The 22802-nt window shown below is 39.2% G+C and overlaps 1 protein-coding gene and 1 pseudogene across 1 annotated transcript in view; one reads left to right on the forward strand and one right to left on the reverse strand.

Moving 5' to 3' along the window:
* The window catches only part of LOC116481477 (cyclin-H-like), a 36493-nt pseudogene extending 30918 nt beyond the window's left edge, over positions 1 to 5575 (reverse strand).
* The window catches only part of TENM3 (teneurin transmembrane protein 3), a 1044221-nt gene that overhangs the window by 182986 nt on the left and 838433 nt on the right, over positions 1 to 22802 (forward strand). The gene's annotated exons all lie outside the window — the stretch shown is intronic.

Raw genomic sequence — 22802 nt, forward strand, 5'->3', positions numbered from 1 at the left:
GACACAATAAAAAATGATAAAGGGGATATCACCACTGATCCCACAGAAATACAAACTACCATCAGAGAATACTACAAACACCTCTAGGCGAATAAACTAGAAAATCTAGAAAAAATGGATAATTTCCTGGACACATACACCCTACCAAGACTAAACCAGGAAGAAGTCTAATCCCTGAATAGACCAATAACAAGTTCTGAAATTGAGGCAGTAATTAATAGTCTACCAACCACAAAAAGCCCAGGACCAGACGGATTCACAGCCGAATTCTACCAGAGGTACAAAGAGGAGCTGGTACCATTCCTTCTGAAACTATTCCAAACAACAGAAAAAAAGGGACTCCTCCCTAACTCATTTTAGAGGCCAGCATCATCCTGATACCGAAACTGGCAGAGACACAACAAAAAAAGAAAACTTCAGGCCAATATCCCTGATTAACATTGATGCAAAATCTTCAATGAAATACTGGCAAACCGAATCCAGCAGCATATCAAAAAGCTTATCCACCACGATCAAGTCAACTTCATACCTGGGATGCAAGGCTGGTTCAGCATACACGAATCAATACATGTAATCCATTACATAAACAGAACCAATGACAAAAACCACATTATTATCTCAAAAGATGCAGAAAAGGCCTTTGATAAAATTCAATGCCTCTTCATGCTAAAAACTCTCAATAAACTAGCTATTGATGGAACATATCTCAAAATAATAAGAGCTATTTATGACAAACCCACAGCCAATATCAGACTGAGTGGGCAAAAGCTGGAAGCATTCCCTTTGAAAACCAGCACAAGACAAGAATACCCTCTCTCACCACTACTATTCAACATAGTATTGGAAGTTCTGGTCAGGGCAATCAGGCAGGAAAAAGAAATAAAGGGTATTCAATAGGAAAAGAGAAAGTCAAATTCTCTCTGTTTGCAGATGACATAATTGTATATTTAGAAAACCCCATCGTCTCAGCCTGAAATAACCTAAAGCTGATAAGCAACTTCAGCAAAGTCTCAAGATACAAAATCAATATGCAAAAATCACAAGCATTCCTATACACCAATAACAGACAAACAGAGAGCCAAATAATGAGTGAACTCCCATTCACAATTGCTACAAAGAGAATAAAATACCTAGGAATACAACTTACAAGGGATGTGAAGGACCTCTTCAAGGAGAACTACAAACCACTACTCAAGAAAATCAGAGAAGACACAAAGAAACGGAAAAATATTCCATGCTCATGGATAGGAAGAATCAATATCATGAAAATGGCCATACTGCCCAAAGTAATTTATAGATTCAATGCTATTCTCATCAAGCTACCACTGACTTTCTTCACAGAATTAGGAAAAACTACTTTAAATTTCATATGGAACCAAAAAAACAGTCCGTATAGCCAAGACAATCCTAAGCAAAAAGAACAAAGCTGGAGGCATCATGCTACCTAACTTCAAACTATACTACAAGACTACAGTAACCAAAACAGCATGGTACTGGTACCAAAACAGATATATAGATCAGTGGAACAGAACAGAGGCCTCAGAAATAACATAACACATCTACAACCATATGATCTTTGACAAACCTGACAAAAACAAGCAACGGGCAAAGGATTCCCCATTTAATAAATGGTATTGGGAAAACTGGCTAGCCATATGCAGAAAACTGAAACTGGACCCCTTCCTTACATCTTATACAAAAATTAACTCAAGATGGTTTAAAGACTTAAACATAAAACCTAAAACCATAAAAACCCTAGAAGAAAAACCTAGGCAATACCATTCAAGACATAGGCATGGACAAAGACTTTGTGACTAAAACACCAAAAGCAATGGCAACAAAAGCCAAAATTGACAAATGGTATCTAATTAAACTAAAGAGCTTCTGTGCGGCAAAAGAAACTATCATCAGAGTGAACAGGCAGCCTACAGAATGGGAGAAAATTTTTGCAATCTATCCATCTGACAAAGGGCTAATATCCAGAATCTACAAGAAACTTAAACAATTTTACAAGAAAAAAACAACCCCATCAAAAAGTGGGCAAAGAATATGAACAATACATCTCAAAAGAGGACATTTATGCAGCCAACAAACATGAAAAAAAGCTCATCATCACTGGTCATTAGAGAAATGCAAATCAAAACCACAATGAGATAACATCTCACACCAGTTAGAATGGCCATCATTAAAAAGTCAGGAAACAACAGATGCTAGAGAGGATGTGGAAAAATAGGAACACTTTTACACTGTTGGTGGGAGTGTAAATTAGTTCAACCATTGTGGAAGACAGTGTGGCGATTCCTCAAGGATCTAGAACCAGAAATACCATTTGACCCACCAATCCCATTACTGGGTATATACCCAAAGGATTATAAATCATTCTACTATGAAGACACATGCACACGTATGTGTATTGCAGCACTGTTCACAATAGCAAAGACTTGGAACCAACCCAAATGCCCATCAATGATAGACTGGATAAAGAAAATGTGGCACATATACACCATGGAATACTATGCAGCCATAAAAAAGAATGAGATCATGTCCTTTCCAGGGACATGGATGAAGCTGGAAACTATCATTCTCAAGAAACTAACACAGGAACAGAAAACAAACCACGGCATGTTTTCACTCATAATTGGGAGCTGAACAATGAAAACACGTGGACACAGAGGGGAACATAACACACTAGGGCCTGCCAGGGGGTTGGGGGCAAGGGGAGGGATAGCATTAGGAGAAATAGCTAATGTAGATGACCAGTTGATGGGTGCAGTGAACCACCAGGGCACCTGCATACCTATATAACAAACCTGCACGTTCTGTACATGTATCCCGTAACTTAAAGTATAATAAAAAATAAAATAAGAAAATGTGTGACTGCATGAAGGTTTCTGAAGCCCAATCAAACCCAAGGTTAGATGTTCTTGAATTGAGCTTTAGAAAGAGTAATAAATATGTTTTCTTGCAGTTATCAATCAGAAAAAAAGATGTGATCCTAAAATCATAAATTTTATTTACAGTTCAAGGCATATCACCATAACTGCAAATCATCTACTAAATTCATCTGCCTTGAAATTTGGTTGTCACAAATAAACTAGGTCCCATTTTAAAATAGTACACCAATTATACTCACAACCACGAACTGTTAATAGCACAAATCTATTTTATGAACTTTTGTCGTCTGATCTTGAAATACCCACACCCCCGTCCAGCACCGTATTATATTCAGAGACGTAACCAAAGAGGCTTCCAAAGACTGTAGCCACTTCAAGCAAATCAAGGGTTAATAGGTCTATCTAGCGTCTTCCATTAGTGGGTGTCACTGTGATGAAATTAACAAAGCCCTATTCTGAAGACTTTCCGGACCAGCTTGGAAGTATTTTGTGATAATGGTGCTCATTGTAACCAGATTTGACCTGTGGTTTAGTATCAGCAACTAAAAGTGCAGGCATTTAACCACTGAATTTAATTCTAGCCCAAACCAAGCTTTTTAGTCAGCCTACAATATCACAAGAAATACTGTAGAATTGAATAGTTAGCTGCACTCAATCAGACTCAATACATTTTTTGTGTATTTTTAGGTGAGAAATGTGAAATTAAGGCATATGGGATGTCTGCATTTCCTTCTCTTCCTGGCTCTCTTTATTTAATATGCCCAAATCAGTTATTAGGTTATGAATGTGTCTCAATTATTTCTAGAAACAGGTTGATTAAATTGATTTTTCTACAGTAAAATTCCCCTCTCTGTGTGTGTGTGTGTGTGTGTGTGTGTGTGTGTGTGTGTGTGTGTGTGTGTGTGTGTGTGTGTGTGTGTGTGTGTGTGTGTGTGTGTGTGTGTGCTTTTAAATCACACTTAAACGTACATAGGAATATGATGTTGGACAATGCGCTAATTGAAGCGAAGAGTTTAATGGACCTCATAGAGGGTAAGGACATGCCATACCTCAGTTGATTGCTTCTCGATTAGGACTCATAACGCTATCCCATTCTTCCTTTTGGGTATGACTTGAGTCTGTACAGTGCACTACATAAATGATTTTCCGTGGCTTTTTAAAAGGCGGTGCATATTAATATTTTAAACTGAAGTAATTGCTTCTTGCTCAGCAATGGGTTTCATTTATGAGTGTTTATCCTCAGCAAATGGAAAGTATGGTTAATCTAAGTTAAAAATGGGTTCTTTAAATAGCTCTAATTACATTCTGTTTATATTTGTATGTATTAGACACTTAAGATTTAATCGGTAGCAGTTCTAACAAACCATAATGTTTATTAGCTGGTTTTAAATTATTGTTATGGATGGGAGTTGAATGAGAAAATAAGTGATTTGTCTACTATCAAACACAGTAAATAAAAGATGGACCAATGCTTAAAAAAGGATTTTTAGCGTAACTTCAAATTTTAATATAATTTATGAGAAAGAGGTCCTATTAGGTCAATTCTTTTTCTTTTTTCTTTATTTTTTAAACTCTAACAATAGAAAGAATGTGGTGTCTAATGGCATAAGATTAGTGGAATTTTTGTTTTCAAAAATTATTAAGATCCTAGTGTTCGAGTGGTAGAAAAGAAGGGACTAAATTTTGCATTTTAATTCACATTTATTCAGAAGAAAAACTGACATGAGACATAACATGTTGATTTTTTAATGAAAAAAATTGTTTTAAGTTGATGTGATGCTAGCTTGTCTATTTAATTTGCTTAAATTCTATATTTTGATTAACCAGAAAAGACTTTGTTGGATTCTGCTTCTTCTCTGAGAAATTTATCAAAGGACTTCCTCTAATCTTTGAAGAAAACTTCTGAATTACACATGGCTCACACATAGTGAATTAGGAAACTCACAGTCATTTTATTGACGTTTAATTTTCAACTTGTTTTATTGTAATTTTCAAGATATGCAAAATGAAGTATAATTCAAAAGACAGTTTATTAATAATAACACCTGTATCTCTATGGAACTAAAGACATTTGTGATTGTTTTCGAAAGGCAATGGTATTCCCAGAAAAGAAGTTTGTAGAATTATTAGTTTCATTTTATAAATAAGGAAGATGCGACAAATGTTTCAACTTCTTTACATTGTGAAAAACATAATCATTTTATCTCCACCTTAAGCTCTGAGCTCTGTCCCTAGAGCTAAAAGCCACCACAGCCTGCTAGGCTAGTTCTCCTTCTGCAGAAACTCTCATTCCTCTTTTGTTTTCTATTTCTGTTGCTGCTTCCTAGAGGACGTCCTTGCTACCTTATGCCTGAAAATAAAGCCTTGCTAATTCAGTCTAGTCTCTCTCTGCCCAGCTACCGGGCACCACTGTGGCACTTGTCCCCTTAAGCACCCATAATCATGCCACTCTTCACTCTCAAAGCTGCCAAGAGGTGGCCTCTCTCTATTGGATACAAGCCCACATGCTCATCTCTGCATGCCAGGCACTCCTGGATCCTGTGCCTTTACCAGGCCTTCCAAACTTACCTCCCAGTGGTCTGCAAAACTCTCAAATCCCAGCCAAGCCTCGTGTCCCTCTCAGGGCTTCCCTCCTCTGCACCGATGCCTTTCCATTTTCTTGAAGCGCACTCTACCGACATCGGGCCTTATGGAAATCTCCCCTATCCTTGAAGCCTCAGACAAGACTCATTTCCATTACAGTCGCTTTCTAGATCTGGGTTCCAAATGCATTTGTTTCATATCATTCATATGTCATGTATCCTATTTACCTCATAGCATAAATATTCATATCCTTGTTCATATCCAAGCTATGTAACTCTAGCTTGGCACCTAATAGGTACTCCGTTCATATTTGTAAATATATACTTATTACAGGATTAATGAATGTTGCTCAGTGCTGAGTGCTTTATTTTGCATAATTAAGGATCAGGGCTGGGTGCAGTGCCTCACACCTGTAATCCTAGCACTTTGGGAGGCCAAGGTGGGTGGATCACCTGAGGTCAGGAGTTCAAGACCAGCCTGACCAATATGGTGAAACCCCGTCTCTACTAAAAATACAAAAGAAAATAAGCCGGGCGTGGTGGCGTGTGCCTGTAGTCCCAGATACTCGGGAGGCTGAGACAGGAGAATTGCTTGAACTTGGGAGGCAGAGGTTGCATTGAGCCAAGATTGCACCACTGCACTCCGGCCTGGGCAACAGGGTGAGACTCCGTCAAAAAAAAAAAAAAAAGAAAAGAAAGAAAAAGAATCAGATGTGAGAGTGGCTGATAGGTAATATTTGAATTAATTAATTACTTTGTAGAAATTGTGAGTCATCTCTTTCGCCTACCCTTCACACTCTTTCAATAACCATTTCTCTCTATTCATCATTTCCTGATTTCATCCTATGTTGGTGCAAGATGTTGGTGCCAGCCATCTGGGGATGAACAAGACAGTCTTTGTCACCATGAGTAATAGTCTTAGAGAATAGCAGGAAAGACAAACACAAACAATAATGGCAGTGAAACGTGTCGAGCGTTATGGCTGGGATTGACAGGAAATTATGGAAAGGAAGAGCAGAGGACCTACCTGGCTTAATCTAGGGGACAGGAGAGACCTCCCTGAGGAAGTGAGCTTTAAACCAAGACCCAAGGAAAGCCCAGGACTAAAACAAGCAGAAGGGGAGAGCAGCAGGCCCCTATAATAACCAAGGCCCATGCCAGGCTCTAGGCACAAAGGTGGAAAGGAAAACAATGCTTCCTGCCCCCCAAGAAGCTTTCATAAATAAGAAAACAATTTGCAATAAGCACTGTGAAGAAAGCAAGCACTGTGTTGTTATAAAGAGGTCACAAGTGGGGAGAATGCCACCTAATTACGTACAGTAGCCAGAATAGACCTTTCTGAAGAGATGCCACCTAACCTGTGATAAGGATAAGAAGGAGGTGGCCCTGGGCAAAGCAGGTAGGGGAGCATTCTAAGCGAAAGCACCAGCGTGTGCAAAGCTCTGACAGTGGAGAAAACTTGGACCATCCGGAGAAGAGAAGGAAGGCCAAGGTGGCTGCAAAGCTGTCAGTAGAGGAGGTAGCCTGAGATGGGATTAGCAAGGTGGCCTTCCCAGACTATGGAGGGCCTACTAGACCAAGAGGAAGAGTTTGCTTTTGATGCTAAGTGCATTGAGAAACCATTAATGGGCTTTAAACAAGGGAGAGGCATGACCCAGTTTATACTTTAAAGTACAACTTTTGCAAGAAGATGATTCCTAGCGAGGGAAGAAGAGGAGCAGGGCATCTAGGCTGATGGTAGCTTAGACTAGGGTAGGAAGAGTGACAGTTGAAGTGGGAGAATTCTGCATCCGTATGGGAAGGACAGTGAACAGGACACACGCATTGGATGCAGGCGATGAACAAAAGAGGAATAAAGAACACAAGGACAGACGTGATCGTGACTGCACGAAGGCCTTTCGCTAACTTCTTCCTTCTTAGCCTATTTCTTTGCCCCAGTGCTGTTTCACACCCTGGCCCTACTACAAAAGCTGAGAACTTTCTTGAAGTCTTTACTATCAATTTAGTCATAAGACCTTACGATAAGCTTGGAGGAAAAAAATTGTCAACTCTGATCAATGTAAATGTGACTTTCAGTCTTGAACCTGGCTGCTCAGTTGTCCCAGTCACCTTTCTCCCAGAGTGGAAAGTTTTAAAAGTCTCTTCAAGCTGCCTCCATCCCCAGTGAAGAGACTATGACCCCACTTAAGATGTGGCTTTCAGGTGAGCTTAAAGAGATGCCTCTGAATTAGCTCCTCCCTTTTCCATCCAAGGCTCTGTGGCCCTTCCTATATCACCAAGCCACTGAGGATAGCAGCTGGGCCACACAACAGTTTCACCCCTTGCTGATTCTCAGTTTTTATCATACCTTGGCTATGGTTGTATGAATAGGTAATTTCAAGTAGATCTTGATGTGGAACTAAGCTAGTTTTATTTCGTGCTTGCTGCTACATGTAGCTAAGCTTATATTCCAGACATTATAATGTTTTATACCTAGAAGGAGCCTTAGGTGTCATGTTATCAGATGTCTTTATTATATAGATGAGAAAACCAAGATGTAGAAAGTTAAAGTCATTTGGGGCACATCATAATACTCCAGAAAATCACAACCTTTAGAAAGCTGTGTATTCTAATTCTAACCACATCTCTTACCAACTGTACTAATTAATTCATCTGCATACTCTCCTTCAATTTTCTTATTTTAAAACAAAGATAATAATTCCTACTTTGCAGAATAGTCAAGGGGATCAGAGATAATATACAACAAGCATGTGATATTTACGAAACACTCAACAAATTGTCATTATTCTATGTTCACTTTTCTTTGTCCACTGTTAAAGTGACAGTATCACTTAGCAGCTGATAAAGGCCTAAAACTCCTATTTCCAACCTAATGATCCTTTTTATACACAGCATACAGCCTGATAGAAATTTTCATGGGTTCATGGACTCTTACCCTGTCTATTTAGGAATAACAAACAAACGCATCCCCCACCTCGTGCCCATTTCAAGCCCTTTGAGAGTTTTTTGTGCCCTAGAGAATTAGGTACACAATTTGTAACTTTATTCAACAGTGAAATGCCACTGTGGTCGCAAAAAAAGCTAAAGCAATATTTCAACCCTAAGAACTAGGTCTGGCACCCAGAATAAAAGACTCTTTTAATAGGAAGAATAATCTATCAATTTTGTGAAAGGGCTTTTGGAAAAGGCTCAAAGTCCTACTGCAATATAAAACATAAATGGTACATTGTCCTAGTTTTTTGCTGGAAACTGTACGTTAGCACTAAAGAACAGAAATTCTTTTGCTTCAGCCTGCATTTTTAGAATATGCTATAAAGACATCTCTATTTTCTAGGGGTTAATAAGTAATGTAAGAAAAAAAAAAAGATGGCATGGATTAAATGAAGATCATAATAATTATAACAATAATCTTGTGCACTTTTTCATACTTAAAGTATAAAAGAAAATTTGTTTCTACCCATGAAAGAAAAATCCTCTCCTTATTATTATTGTTCTATACACTTTCTAGTATTTTCTTATACTAAGATATGGTTATAATCCTAGTCCTGCAGGAAGGAAGGTGTGTGTCTCTGTGTAAGGATGCCGGGAACTCGTTTCTGGTATCAGCCACTTGAGTGTGCTCTAGAATCGGCATGTAGCCTGTCTGTTCACCAGAAAGGTGACAGGATTCCTAGGAAAAGCTCCTGGAGATTTCAGAGTGATGTCCTCCACGGGAAACAGGCCAGGAAGATATAAATAAGAACCGCAGAGAAAGAGCTGTGACTGTGATCAGCCTGTCAGTGTTTCAGTACAGTCAGGCATGCCTGTGAACCTTGGAGAGAGGGCAAAATGTAAGATCGGAAACTTGTGCTCTAAAAGCAAAACAAAATTGTTTTCTGGACCTCTTCCGTGATCTGTTTATTTCTCCACTTCTTTCTCTTAGTTTTAAAAGCTCCAATCATCTCAGCTGAACTAAGGGGAAGAATGTGTCTATTGTTAGACAGCTATATAAGGGGTTGGGGTGCAGGGCGCTCAGCACATGGCGGGGGCCAGAGCGAGTGGAGAATACTGCTTGATTAGAGAACCCCAAGGCAGAGAGGTGTCCACTGCCTCCTCCAGGGTGAATCTTTTAGGGCCTTGGTTTTATTTTAGTCCTTTTATTAAAGCTAGTGTTCTTCAACAATCACTATTTCATTTCACTGCTTTAAATTATATTCTAAATATTCATTTCTTTTGCCCTGGTCTCCATAATAAAGACTTTCAAAATATCATGGCAAGCAATTGACTAAGTGGAGAAACACTGAAAGCTGGAGGAATTTAAGCAGAAATGCAAGCTTTATGCAAATGTTCTTTATGTTCTAGCTTAGATTTCTTAGGGATTTTTGCTGCACTATTTTGAAGCGAATCCATCAATAAAAAATAACAATGATAATAATAACTTGGAAGTATGCTCAATGAAAATGTAACATCTCTGCATACACAAAGTGTCTTGTTTTTTATAACGTAAAGTTGGTCTGTTCCTTCAGAATATAAAATAAATAGTGCCAGTCTCCCTTTTCTTCATGATCTGAACATTAAAATATTTTTTTACTTAGGAAATTTCAGCTTGCTTTACTAAAGAAATATTTCAGACACACAAGAAAATACAGATGTCCTCTAAACCAGCTCATACAGTGTACACATATTTAACTTCGCCAGAATCACTGATTCAATCAGTTATCTATTGAGTATTTACTACACATTGAATCCTGCTCCACTGAAAAAAAAAGTTCCAGTCTGGTGCAATACATATGCTGTTAGGAGAACACAGGTAATAAATAATAACCATAATAAATAAACTATATAACATAATAGAAAATAGTATGTGTTACAGAAAATTAAAGCAGAGTAAAGGGAATTGTGAATCTCATGGCAGGATATGGTGACAAGACTGCAATTTTATGATAGGGTGGACTCATTGAAAAGGTAAATTTGTGCAAAGACTCCACAAAGGTGAAGTGAGCTAGGCAGGTATCAGGAAACAGCACAAAGGCCCTGTGGTAGCCAGCCCTCAAGGTCAGTTTAGTGTGGCAGAGGAGTGACATGGCATAACTCTTCTTTTTAAATTTCACCGGGGCTGCTGTGTTGGAAATAGGGTAGAATTAGAGAAGTCTATAAGGAGGGCATTACAGTCTCCCAGGCAAGAGTTAATGGCATCTCAAAACAAAGAGGTATCAGTGTTTGTGTTGGCAAGTGGTTAGATTCTGGATATATTGTGAGGATAGACCCATCTGAATTTCCAGATGAATTGGATACCGGGTGTGAGAAAGAGAAATCAAGTATTTATTCATGGTTATCAGGCTGAATAACTGGAAAGATGGTGTAACCATTCCCCGAGCTTCAGAAGACTGTGAGAATAGGAATGGGAGGTGGAATCCAAAATTTAGATGTTACTAATAACTCTCAGAGGAGTTTGGAAATATTTACTCCTACTAGCCACGTATGAGATCATGTGTATCCCTCCATCAGAGTTCACTTCTAGAATCTGAAAACTCGTGTCTTAAAATTCAGAAATACCCACAGCCATTATAACTCAATACCACCTCTTCCTCATTCTCTACTCTCTCTTTCCAGAACTTTTGTTCGATGTTTTTTATAGCTATTTGGCTCTATTTCATCTATTATTACTTTTTTATTTCACTATGCTGCATCCTGGATGACTTCCTTAAATATCCCTTTTAAATTACAGTTTTTCCTACCTGTTGCCTGATCTGCTATTAAACTCATTTACTTTTTATTTCAATGACTACAATTTTCACTTATAAGGTTCTATTTGGTTTCTTAGATCCACCCATTCTTTTCTAGATGGGTGTGTTCTTTCTATCATTTGTTTCATCGCTTTAGTTATTTTAACCGAAGTTATTCTCTAATTTCTTTCTTAGCCTTACATTATCTCAATGACTTCAGATGCTAATTCATCTTTTCTTTACATCTGATTACTCCCTCTCACTTGTGAATAATTTGCTTTCATCATTTATAGTTTTGTTGTTGTGGCTGTGGGGTTCCCAAGGGTGAGGAATATCCCTTGTGCCTGGGTTATGGACATGATTCTAGAGGTTTGGTTTTACCTTTTGTTTCCCTGCCAGCTCCAGTTGTTTTCACAGGACAGACATGAGGGTCTCATGAATTGGAATGAGACTGTCCATATCATAGGTAAATATTTTAAATTTGATCCCCACATCGGCGTGTTGAAGAGGCTTGGAGTTAAAATTTCTCACAGGAGACTCTTCTATCAGAACACCTAAAAAACAACAGGCTTCCCTGCCTCTCCCCTGGATAATGCACAAAAATTTCCACAAAAGAGGCAGCCCTTCCAGCGACCTGCTTTCGGCAGTGGTCTTGGTTTCTGATGCCTTCTTGTGTGAGGACCCAGGCCGCCTCTTCTGGCCTGAAATGGACTGTCACTTCTTAATCTCTAGGTGCCAATTGGCACCAATTTGGTATTACCCAGAGGACTTTGGTATCAGTTTAAGATCTCTTCTCTTTTTTTCACCTAGAAATTTCCCATTCTTTCTTTCCAGCATTGCTATGATGTTGGGCTTTTTTTTTTTTTTTTTTTTAATTTTCCATTACCTTTTATCCATAATTATCAGTTTGGAGTTAGAAGTGGTTAAATAAGATTTGTGCAGCCAGTGGTGATATCTGATAATCTCTGTGACACATGAGGTCCTTCAGGCCTTCTAAGTGCCTAAAGGACCACTTACTTTCTAGACCGAAGAGAGGCCCAGAGTCCTGGGTGAGGGACCAGTGGGGTGGCTGTTTACCAACCAGCACCCAAGACTTTCTTAGCCATCAATGCAGCTATGTGGATGTGTATCAGCCGAATATCAGACTGCATATAGTGAGTTTTCTTTTCTTATTGCTCTCTACACATAATTCATATTGTCATTTACAGCAATTAGATTAGGAGCTCAAAGGAAAAACACTACCCCAGGGGATAAAAGACTGGGAAAAAATATTTGGCCATTAAATTATTCAAAGCAACATGAAACTACCTTAAAGTCTATTTAGATTGCTTTGTTTCATGAAATGAGGGAGAATGGAAAAAAATATTTTTAAATCTGAGAGTCAATTTCATATCCTTACTCTGGTACAAAATAAAATACATATTGTAAAGGTACTTAGGATTATAGTTACTCACATTTTAATTAGTTCCAGGTACTTCAACATTTAATCACAATTTAAAAATCATCATGTTCATACCTTTGATAATAGGTTAGTAATATTGACATTGGCACGTATTTTGTAGAAATTATAAAGACAATCTTGGCATATTCAAAGAGGCACATAGATTATATCTGTAAGAATTGCCATTCAAATATTTTGGGAGTAAAACACCTTTTGAACAAACTTGTGTTTTATGTCTACAAATGTAATTCGTACGGCAAAGGAAGGGTTTTGGTATACAGGCTTTTCTACCTCTTGAAAGTGGTGGAGTCCCTGGATCCCGGGTAGATTGTAACAACCTGTGTATTTGAGCATAGAATATTTATAGATTAATGTCAAGGTTCTCAGTGATGCCTAGAGTTAGGCATTATGTTTGCCTTGCCTTGGAAACTACTTAAAAAGACCTGCGCTGGGTTGTTTCTCTGTGTCTATTATTTCCAGCCTTTAGCCAATCAGATTACAGGAGGTTGGGTTCATTCAGATATTTCCAAAAATTTGTCAAAAATTGTTTCTGACTCCAAAGATTATTCCCCCAGCATTAGTTGGTTAAGAAAATGCTTAGTAACAAAAATTTACTATTATTTCAGTGATTGTGGTGGATGAATGTTCATTTCCATGCCAATTCAATATATATTTGAAAAATAGTGGTGTATGCAAGCTGTTATTAATTAAATTCACTTATTTAATCTGTTTCTTTGATGTATAAACAGATTCTGGGAATTGCTTGTGACACCTCTTTGCCCACCAGAATCTGGAGTTAAATGTTGAAAACTGTTGTTCCAGAGACTGTAGAAGCAATTGAACACATATGCAAAGGCTTTATAATTGATATTCAGCTGTAGTTCAGCTTCATCATAGCCTGATCAGCTGACATAGCAATCACCCCAATTATTCAATTTTTTGGTCTTACACGTTTCCCCAGGGCCCACAGCCTGTGATGTGGATGGGATAACAATCATAGTAACTCAAATTATAGCTCTTTCTCTATCTCGCCACACAGAACCTCAACCTCTTATAAAATATCCTTAAATTTCTGAGAGACCCAAGCTGTGTGTCTCTCATGCTCACTAATCAACTTCATCCCACAGAACTGGCTTTGTCCAGTTCTGTCTGTTGTACAAGCCCTTTTTGTCTCTAGGCACCAGGAGCAGGTATTAGTCAGGGTTCTCCAGAGAATAGAACCCAGTAGGATCTATAGGGATATATAAAGGGGACTCGTTATGAGAACTGGCTTGCTGGATTATGGAGGCTGAGAAATTTCATGATCTGCCATCTGCCAGCTGGAGCCCCAGGAAAGCTGGTGGTGCAATTCTGGCTGAGTCTGAAGAGGGTGGGACACTGATATTAGTCTTGGGGGGTCCCAAGGCCTGAGAACCTGGAGCTCTGATGTCCAAGGGAAGGAGAAGATGGATGTCCCAGCTCCAGAAGACAGAATATTCACTCTTCCCCTGCTTTTGTGTTCTATGTTGGCCCTCGGTGAATGGGATGGTGCCCACCCACACTGGCGAGGGGGGATCCTCTTCACTCAGTTCCCCCCCATTCAAATGCCAGCCTCTTCCAGAAACACGCTCATGGACATGCCCAGAAATAGTGTTTCACCAGAGATCTGGGTATGCCTTGGCCTGCTCAAGTTAAGACATAAAATTACCATCACAGAGAGAGTATAGGCCTGCTCTTCGTTTTGCCCTCTGACTAAAGCCATCATCCTGCCTGTGATGCCGGAGCCACCATGCCCCTCTCCGATGTAGGGACAATGCCTGACTGCCCACTCTGGGCCACACTGTGCCTCCCTGTAACCTTTGTGTGAACAGCTGCTTGCCTTGCCGCCAGCAGGCCACCCTCCTAAGTGTTTGCAGACAGAGCCTGGGTCCCCAGGCAGGACAGACACCATCCTGTCATTGCCACCACACCCCTGCAGCACCTGCATACAAACGCCAGCCTCCCTCCTTCCTCTTCCACTTGAAACAGAAGCCTAATTGCAAAAATAGTTCATGGAGCCCTCCACTTAAACTGCTCATTCATCTGTCAGGTGACTGAAACATGTCTGCATTGCAGGGAAGACAGTGTCGTTGATCTGATATCACATATTTTGAAGAAAGTTTTCACATCTATTTGCCCACCACGACAACCTTAATATGATGAAATTAAAGGGAAACTACCACTTCACTTCCGGTTCGAGGAGGGAAGTAATTTTGAGAAAGGAAATGTGAATGGCTTGTTTCAACAGGGAAAGATAAGCAATGTAGGGCTTTGGAAAGATGTATAAACTACAGACGGCAGCAACTTAAAATTAGGGGTTAAGAATGGGCCGCTTAGCTAACGCCAAGAGGCAGTATATATTCCTAGAAACAAGGGTAAAACTGCCTGAGAATCATGAGAAGAAGCGAATTAAAATAGTAATTCAGAATAGAATGGAGAACAGCACATGAGCAGGAGTGACTGCTGCTTTCATCCTAAGAGCAAGATGGCTGCTCGGAGCACGTGGGGACGTAGGAATGTTATCATGGTTGGAAAGATTGTTCTTTCCTCATTCACATTGTGAACTGGCCTAAGGCTATTTAACGGACAAGAGCCCCTGCTGTCCTCAATTTTAGTTCCGATTGCCTGCCCGAGACTTTTTCTGTACAACTTCCACCAGCAGGTAACTTAGTCACTCTGCTTGTGTATGAGGTTGGGGCACCTCCAACCTCATATACAAGCAGGTTGACTAAGTGGAGTCAAGCAGATCAATGAAACGAAGCAGTTAAAAGTCTGTTCTCATGTTGCTAGAGCACTGACTTTTTGTATTTCTTTAATTATCTACAAAATACATAAATAATATCTGTAAAACATTCCCGGTACAACAAAACAGAAGTTCTCCTTGACTCTTTCCCAAAGGTAACGAGGGTAATCAATTTGATTGGTAAACATCAAGACATTTTTCTTATGCCTACATATACACTCACACAAGCACACGTGCACATACACACACACCCACACAGTCTGGAAAAATATATATACACACATATTATTGTTCCTTTCTGTGTGTGATCATTTTAAACTTTACATATACAAATAGGTCCCTATTGTTCCATAACTTGGTCTCTTTTCCTATTTATCATAAAGATAATTCCATGTTGCACACTTTTGTTCTTCATCATTATTCAGTTTAAATGAATGTCACCGATTGAGGGAAAATTAGGTTGTTTTTATTTTTCACCGTTATAAATGATGGTGCAGTCTACACTCTCATACACACATGAATATATCTCTAGAATATATTCCTGGAAGTAAATTACCAAGCCACAAGTTATATACATTTTAATATTTGCCAGCTACTGCTCAATTTTTCTCCAAAAGTCTAACCAAGTTACACTCACATCAACTGTGTATAAAAGTACACCCTCACCAAAAATAGATGTTATCTTTCCTTTTACCTTTTGGCAACATGATAGAAGGATATCTTTCACATCTCAGTTTATCAAAATCCACTCATCTTTCAAGACGTGGCTCGAAGGATACCTCTTTCATCCACACCCTCCCAGAGCCCCTGAAAGTGGCTCCCTACACCTCTGAATTACTGCAGTAATTTGTCCAAACCTCTCATTACATTCATCACATTCCATTTTATATTATAGTTATTATTAGTGTGTATTCTTACCTCTGGATTGAGGGCAAGGCCAAAGGCCACGACCAATTTATCTTTATATCTCCCCTTGGTCCTTATTTTAGTGGCTTTTACATTGCTGGGAGGTAACAATTTGTAAAATACACAAATACAAGAAGAAAAAAAAAAAGAATGAATAGAGCTCTATTCTAAATGAGTAATATTTTATAAAGAATTTGTGTTACATGTATTTATGATTTATTCTGAGCAAACTCAGAAGGCAGTGGGTACAAAAAAGGATAATCAAGTTAGGAGAAAATCTCAAAGAAAATCCACTCCTTGGTTCATGTCTGATTTAGATGGAGAAAAATATTTGATTCCAACTCACAATTCTTTTATTCTTACTCACTGTAATAAGCACTATGGTTGCATCAGAAACACTGAGTTCCAATCCCATGTAAATCACTGACCGTGTTTGTGACTTAGGAAAATTCATTAAGATGCTCAGAGCTTTGGTTTCCTCATCTATAAAATGGGCTTCATAATAACCATCCTAGCCGCAGGATAATTATTTATTTTTACCAGAGTTGTTTACTCAGTGCCTACTGTGAGTCAGGCCCAGAAGCTATAAACATGAGTACATTGTGGGAATCACACGAGACAGTGTATGTAAACACACTTTTAAAATAATAAATTGATATATATGGATGAGGAAGTACTACGGTATGTACACTTGTGACAAAGTCTATTTTGCTATTTTTAAAAATGCAAAATTGAGTAAATGTCTTCTATTGAAAAATTTCATTCCATTAGAAAAGACAAATTTATTGTTTTAATAGACAGGTTTTATAATTCAGAAGCTAGATATTTTCCTAGACTTGTGATTGGTTTTTGTTCAAAAACCTGTGTGAGCACTGGTATTTCTACAATCTCTCTCTATTCTTCCCGTTTACTCTTTCATTAACTCATTCATATTCTTAAAGATGGTTGATAAAATAAATCAGTGAAGATACTGAGGAGTGTTGCCATTCTCTTCTTTATATGTTAAACATCTCATTGTATATTTGAAAAATGTTACTTATAAAGTTACAGCAAAATTCAGTTCATAAATAAAATAGAAAATAATGAGATCTTACAGATAGTTGCACCTATTTTGATAGGAAAGTCTTTGCTCCTCAAGTTCTCAAGAGCCAAAAAAGAAAAAAAATGCCTTTTTTGCTCTAACATGTTGACCTTTGAGTCTAAATTGGTGCAGTATCAGTGGCAAAATCTGAACTGTAAAATGAATCTGTTCGGATTAAGGGTTTAGCTGTTGCATGGCTAAATGGGTCAAGCTCTCTTAACTGATGGATTTAACTGATGCCACCCCAAAGAGGAAAAGTTTAGATTCAAACAAACCGGCCAGCTTTCAATATTTCTAGTATGTCACACTTTTTCCATGAGACTCACAACCTCTCAAGTTTGGGAAGGGGAAAAAAAATAAATTCACCCTTGCAGCTTCTTCTCTGAGAGAGCCTTAGTAAAGAAAAGTGAGCACTCACTCTCAGGGAGACACAGTTTTATTTGGTAACTGAAGTTTGAAAACTATAACCAGTACCACTGATTTGCCTTCAGCCGTGCAATAATTTATTCCAATTTCTATGAAGGTTACAAAACACACTTAACTCTTAAGGAGAATATGAAGTTCTTCATTTGCCAAATGTAATTCACGGGGGGAAAAAATAGAGACTATAATGCTTCTATTGGTTGTATGTAGAACATTTTAATAGGATAAGCTGGTTTAAAATGAATTTAATTTCTTGTAACCTCAAGAATAAGGAAATGCTTAGACAAATTTATCAGCTGACATACACAGCCAATAAATTTTATATATATATATATATATATATGTATATATATTAAGATGGAGTCTGGCTCTGTCGCCCAAGCTGGAGTTCAGTGGCGCGATCTCACCTCACTACAACCTCCACCTCCCGGGTTCAAGAGACTCTCCTGCCTCAGCCTCCTGAGTAGCTGGGATTACAGGTGCACGCCACCATGCCTGAGTAATTTTTGTATTTTTTTAGTAGAGACAGGGTTTCACCATTTTGGCCAGGCTGATCTCGAACTCCTGACCTTGCGATCTGCCCACCTCAGCCTCCCAAAGTGCTGGGATTACAGGCGTGAGCCACTGCGCCTGGCCAGAAAATTATCTTTATGGAAGCTTTTGTCTGAAGAGAACTAGATTCTCTGGTGGCTGAAAAGTACCCCCACCCCCACTGTCTTCACCCCAATGCAAAGGGAAGTGTGGATGAATGCAGATTTTCCCATTTAATTTCCACAAAGTGTATGTTCTTCCGCCTGGGTTTATATTGCTGCCTAATGAAACAATCAGCTAGTGTGCAGTGGGGGAGTAGTAGTGCAGGAGGGGAGGAACCATCTTAAAATGTCTATTATCCTGTCAATATGTGCACAGGACGCTCATTAATGTTAATTAGATTTACCCGCCAGTACAAAGGGGAGGCTAGACCTTAAACAGCAAGTCTGAAAAAACCTATCTAGCAATGCAAAACATAGAAAAAAACTAGAAATCATTCCTGCCTCCAAGCAACCTTAACTTGTGTAAAAGACATTTATGTGGCCATTAACCCAAGCAGAAATTGAACTTGTCAGCATTACACACAGAATGTATATATGGGTAACTGTTCATGAACAATTCCGCAAATGAATTAAATACAAACTGGATTTATTTCTAGACAGTAGAGGTACTCTGTCCATCATCTTCTTAATAGAACAACTGCAAAGGTTCAGGTTTTACAGACCTTTTATTCATGTTTGCCTTTAAGGCAGAAGACTAGGGATCAAAAGAAAGAACTGCTGTTGAAGATTTGGCTTATGAATGAAACCAAAAACCTAGGGTCATCCTTGTCTTCTCTCTTTGTCACATTAGCACATTTCCAATCCATCTGCAAATCCTATTATTTTCCTTAAAATCTATTTAAAATCAGACCTCCCTTTTTCTCACCTTCACTTCTACCACCCTGGCCCAACTCAACATATGTCTCACCCAGATTATTGTAAGAGCCATAACCTGGACCGTATTCCTCCGCATGCAAGCTAGAATGTCCCTTTTAATATGAAAGTCAAAGCCTGCCATTCTCTACCTATCCCCTTCAATGGCTGGCCATCTCACTCAGAGTGAAAGCTTCACAATGATCCTGACAATGGGCCTGCCCTCACCCACACCCTCTCCAAGTTTCCACCCTCCACGTTCCTTCTCAGTCCTCCTCTCAAGCCCCCTGCCTCCCTGGTGGTCTATGGATGTGCCAAGTGACCTCTGACCTCCAGGTCTTTCCACTTGGTGTTCCTCTCCCTCAAATTCACTTCCTCTGGGCCTCTGAACAGCTGCCTCCTCAGAGAGCCCATACCTGACCATCCTAACTGAAATAGCAACCTCACTTTTCACTTCCTGTATTCCCCCAGCCTTTTCCTGCTATAGTTTGCTGCGTTGCATATTAACACCATGTTACACCATATTAATTGAACATTTATTATGCAACTATCTGTCCCAGTTGAATGGAAGCTCCATGGAGGCGCTTGGTCTGGGTCCCTGCTCTTGGCCCAGCACCCTGGACAGTGCCCAAAACACAGTGGACACCCAACAAATGAAGTAAAATATTGTTGTGCTCATTGTGGGCACATTGTATTCATGCACTGTTACTAACAAACTGTGAACCCATCTTCTCAACATCTGAAAATTTCTCCAAACTACATTAAGAGATTATGTAAGAAGATACAGCCAGACACAGTGGCTCATGCCTGTAATCCCAGTGCTTTGGGAGTCTGAGGCAAGAGGATCACTCAAGCCCAGGAGTTCAAGACCAGCCTGGGCAACATAGTGGGATCCTGTCTCTACAAAAAATAAACAAAATTAGCCAGACACGGTAGCATGTGCCTATGGTCCCAGCTACTCGGAAGGCTGAAGCAGGAGAATTGCTTGAGCCCAGGAGGTGGAAGCTGCCGTGAGCCATACCACGCCACTGCACTCCAGCCTGGGCAACAGAGCAAGATCATGTCTCAAAAAAACAAAAACATCAACAAACAAACAAAGAAGATACAGCCATAGATCAGCTTTAAAAATCTTAATTTGGATGTTATTTTTGCCAGTTTTCTTTATTAATTTCCCACATTGGATGTTTAAAAATATCTTTTGCACTCAATGACTTTTATTCTTCAGTATCTTACTTGAAGCTCACACACACATTTTTTTCTTCCACTCCAAGTTCGTTGAACAAAAACTTGCATATGGGTGACAGCCTCTATTTTATTTTTGTTAACCCTGGACGTGTCTCAAAATCAGAGTTGCAAAGAGAAAAGAACCAATGTCTTCTAGAGCATATCAGAAGTGCTAGAAACAGGAGCTTTAGCATGAGTGTACAGACCTGAATTATGCAACCTACTGATTTTTACATGTGACTTGTTGACAGAGGTTGACACTTGGTGAGTACCGTGTAGTTGTCAGCTGGCATTAACTCTTGCAGTTCATTCTGTAGTCAAAATAAAGGAAGAATGGCAAAGTCCATATTTGAAATCCACACTTCAGGACCATGGCAGCCTACAGCATTTCTGCTTTCCCTATAGTACCCAGTGCCCCTCTGCTTTGCTGTGCTTGGAGATGGACACATGTAAACTCAACAAAGATATCTATTAACTGTTCATACCTAAGCGCATTTGTTCACTGTGGTCAAAAAAGTGCATTTTTCTCATCAAACTGGTAAATGTTTTTCTTAAGTTACTTAGTTACATGCAATAGCAAACAAACGAGAGAGAACAGAATATGTCTAACAGAAAAGAGGACACCAGTTATGATTTTAGTAGTTCCAGGAAATGTAATCAAAAGCTGTAAACCTATGGTAAAAGAGTTCAGGGGGTGGAAATTGTTCTTTATATATTGTAGGGTTTTTCCATGGTTGCTGCTTGTCTAGTGGGATATATTTTGTTTTTAAAAAAACTTACTTGAAAGTCTGAAGTATTGCTGTATTTTATATTGCATGGTATTATAGTCACAGAATTAGACTTTTTAAAGAACTGTGGTTTATTCCATCCTTGTCATAATGCCTATCGTGAGTAAAGCAAGCTTTTAAACTCATAAAAGTAATTAGGGATGTGATCTGTGGAAATACTTTTACGTTGTTATAAAGCTATTTGTGTTGCCTTTCTTTTGGAAGCAAATCACTGCGTGTTTCTAAATTGGGGCCTTTTTCTTCTTCTTTTAAATCAGAGAGGTTGTGCTTTCTTTGTTTGTATAATGAATAAGAGCCTTATCTGGAAATTGTTGCATAGCCCCCTCCATTTTAGGTAGACCTGGAAATTCAGTTTCTTCTTTCTCTGCTAAGTGAATAAATAGACTGAGGAAGTCTTCTACCTGTCTGCCACTGGTAATTGAATTACTGTACAACACATTAAGCCAAGAAAATTCAGAGTAGCAGCAATTAAATTATGTTCTCATGTTCCAGAGAGTGGGCTCTTCACAGAGAATGAGGAGACAAAATGTTGTAAAGTGATAGATAGCAATATTCGGAAGGGAAGAAAGAAGACAATTCATTAGGCCTTGTGCTAGGCCCACCCCACGAACAACTCAGAAGAAACAATGACTCAGACAGACTTTAGTCTAACTTGTTTCCTTTTTGGGATGCTTCCAGCTCAGCCAACACACAGTGCAGAGGACACGTGAGATCAACATACAAGTCTGCAGGCAGGACTCCCTAGATTTCCTTAGAGAAGGGCCTCAGATTCGGAGATCAGCTGAGCTTGCACAAAGTGAACATTCAGCCGCAGGCGCTGGGGGGTCAGGGGGCATCCAGAGCAGAGCTGTCACTGTTTTACATTCACCTCTCATTAGGAAAGGGACCTCATCTGCATTCCAGAGTCTTTTGACTCCCTGGCTAGGCCTTTCTGTCCTGGGCCACAGTTACATGCATCCAGCAGTCATTGTGGCCATGGCCCCACGGGGGCTACTGACGCGACTGATTTCACATATGTTATATCTCATTTAACTCACACAAAGATCCTGAAACACAGGGTTTATGTTTATCTTTATTTTGTATACAAGAACACTGAAGTGTAAGGGGTGACATCGCATTAATCATAGCAGTTACCACCTATTGTGTATTTACCAATTGCGAAGTACTGTCCCAAGTGCTTTCTATATGCTTCAAATTGAATCATCAATATAACTCCATGAGGTGGATGCTCTTATTATTATGTGTGATTTGGATAATGATGATGGCCACCACCACCACCACCACCATCATCATCATCATCATCATCATCATTGTCAATCTTTGTGAATGTCAAGGGACCATACTTCATCACTTAAACACATAGAAAGGATATTTTATGTATCTATACTTTATTATATGCATGAATAAGCATGCGTGCACATACCCACACAAACACACACACATCAGCCCGCTACCATCATATCTTAATCCCCAGGCTGTCCTGCTAGATCAATGGATACAGCAAAATGGCAACAGAACACCACCAGCTCATACTTACCTCCACCTGCTTGAG

Source organism: Hylobates moloch, unplaced genomic scaffold (genome assembly GCF_009828535.3).
Source record: "Hylobates moloch isolate HMO894 unplaced genomic scaffold, HMol_V3 SCAFFOLD_3, whole genome shotgun sequence".
Lineage (NCBI taxonomy): Eukaryota > Metazoa > Chordata > Mammalia > Primates > Hylobatidae > Hylobates > Hylobates moloch.